The 2624-nt window shown below is 49.8% G+C and overlaps 1 pseudogene; it reads left to right on the top strand.

The window, feature by feature from the left end:
* The first annotated feature begins 194 nt into the window (after positions 1-194).
* Positions 195-2270, top strand: LOC116101195 (annotated as a pseudogene).
* Positions 2271-2624: the final 354 nt, after the last annotated feature.

Below are 2624 nucleotides of genomic sequence, written 5' to 3'. Positions count from 1 at the left end.
CACACCTTCCCGAGACTTGAGTGAGGGTCTCCCTCCTTCCGAGGAAGAAGTGGAAAAGAGATCCTACTCCATCAGAGGTGGCGTTTGGTTGGTTATTTAAGACCAGGACCGGACGAAAGTGTCTAGATATACTAGTTTCCTTTGTTAGTGTAGTGCTCTTGCTTTTGTTTCTTTTGTTCCTTTGGATTTCTAGTATGGGGCAGAGTGTGACGACACCGTTATCTCTGACTGTGGACCATTGGAAAGACGTTAGGGAAAAAGGACAGAACCTATCAATTATAGTGAAAAAGGGACCTTGGCAAACCTTTTGTGCCTCCAAGTGGCCCACCTATGGATTAGGATGGCCACTGGAGGGAACCTTTGATTTGCCTACTATCAGAGCCGTGAAGGCTGTTATTTTTCAGGAAGGACCAGGATCACATCCGGACCAGCAGCCATACATTACGGTGTGGGAAGACTTAGCATGGTCCCCTCCCCGATGGATTCCCCCCTATCTCTTGCCCTGCCGCCCAGGCCCCAAGGTGCTGATGGTACAGAGAGGCGCGGCGAAAGTGAAAACAAAGCCGCTGCCGCTGGCAGAGGAGCAGACACACAATACTCTGCCACTGCCTCCTCCTCCTCCTCCTCCCCCCAAGATATACCCAGCCATAGAAGAACCTCCAGAGTGGCCCATACCCCGCCCCTTACCCTCCTCCATTAGATTTAAAACCGGAGCCTTAGCCACCGGCCTCCCCAGCCTCCTCTGCGCTCCCAACCCCAGTCGAAGGAGGGGCCAGACTGTCGGCAGGAACTAGAAGCCTACTCCATGGTTCTCTCTCCGGTGTCAGCTGACTCCATGGTAGCGCTACCCCTTAGGGCGGTGGGATCATCCCCCGAAGATCAGCGGGGTTTACAGCTTTTGCAGTACTGGCCTTTTTCATCCTCTGATTTTTATAATTGGAAGACTAACCACCCTCCTTTTTCTGAGAACCCTGCTGCCCTTACAGGCCTGGTAGAATCTCTAATGTACTCCCATCAGCCCACCTGGGATGATTGTCAGCAGCTCTTGCAGACTCTGTTTACCACTGAGGAGAAAGAAAGAATAATCCAAGAAGCCCGGAAGAATATCCGCGGTGCAGCAGGACGTCCAGTCCAAACTCCCACCGAGATGGAGGAGGGAGTTCCTATGATGCGCCCTCATTGGGACTATAACACAGCTCAAGGGAGAGGCTGTCCAATTACCGGCGGGCTCTCGTGGCAGGTCTCAGAGGTGCTGCAAGACGGCCCAGCAATTTGGCAAAGGTAAGAGAAGTCATGCAGGGGTCAACAGAGCCCCCATCAGTATTCCTAGAGAGGCTCATGGAGACCTTATAAGAGGTATACTCCTTTTGATCTCACGTCAGAACTACAGTGGGGATCTGTAATCATGAGTTTTATCCACCAGTCAGCCCCAGACATTAGAAACAAGTTGCAGAGGATAGAAGGACTGCATGATTTTACCCTGTGAGATGTAGTTAAAGAGGCTGAGAAAGTGTATCACAAGAGAGAGACAGAAGAAGAGAAAAGGGAAAGAGAAAAGAGAGAAAGAAGAGAAGAAGAAGACAGGCGGGACAGAAAACAGGAAGAGAATTTGACTAGAATTCTGGCCACAGTAGTGGATAGGGATAGAAATAAGGTAGAGAGAATCAGACAGACAGGAGACCTGGGTGGCAAAAAAAGGCAGGGGCCGAGGAGACCCGGAAGAGAGCAACCTCGACGACTCCTTGAATCAGACCAGTGCTCCTATTGCAGGGATAGGGGCCACTGGGCCAGAAACTGCCCAAAGAAAAAGCAGAAGGCCAAAATACTTACATTCGAGAATGATGAAGATTAGGAAAAACGAGGCTTAGCTCCCCTCCCAGAGCCTAGGGTAAACTTGAAGGTGGAGGGGGCTCCAATAAGCTTCCTGGTCGATACAGGAGCTGAATTTCAGTGCTAAAAACACCTTTGGGAAAAGTGAAAGACAAAAAGTTGCTTGTGATCGGGGCCACAGGGCAAAAATTGTACCCATGGACTACTTCTAGAACGGTGGACCTAGGGAAAGCCAAGTAACTCATTCATTTCTGGTCATCCCAGAGCGCCCCACACCCTTACTGGGAAGAGATTTGCTGACAAAATTAAAAGCACAAATTATATTCGCTCCCTCCGGACTGGAATTGTCCTGGGGAACTGAAGTACCCAAAACCCTGGCGCTCTCTCTCCAATTAGGGGAAGAGTACGGCTTTATCAAGACAAACCTAAAATGCCCATAGAGGGATTGTAGAATTGGCTTGAACAATTCCCTCAAATCTGGGCTGAAACAGGGGGAATGGGAATGGCTAAACGCCCCCCCCCCCCCAGTAGTAGTTGAACTCAAGTCCGGAGCTACTCCCATAGGAATTCGGCAATATCCCATGAGCAAAGAAGCCTGAGAGGGCATATGCCCACACATCGTCAGGCTGCTTCAACAAGGAATCTTGGTTCCCTGTAAATCTCCATGGAACACCCCCTTGCTCCTTGTGAAAAAGCCAGGAACAAATGACTATCAACTGGTACAGGATCTTAGAGAGGTCAATAAGAGAGTACAAGATATACATCCTACGGTGCCAAACCCTTACAACTTACTT

The sequence above is a fragment of the Mastomys coucha genome, unplaced genomic scaffold (genome assembly GCF_008632895.1).
Source record: "Mastomys coucha isolate ucsf_1 unplaced genomic scaffold, UCSF_Mcou_1 pScaffold21, whole genome shotgun sequence".
NCBI classification, from domain to species: domain Eukaryota; kingdom Metazoa; phylum Chordata; class Mammalia; order Rodentia; family Muridae; genus Mastomys; species Mastomys coucha.
Note: the sequence above shows the minus strand (reverse complement) of the source record. Positions and strands in the feature narration are given on the sequence as shown.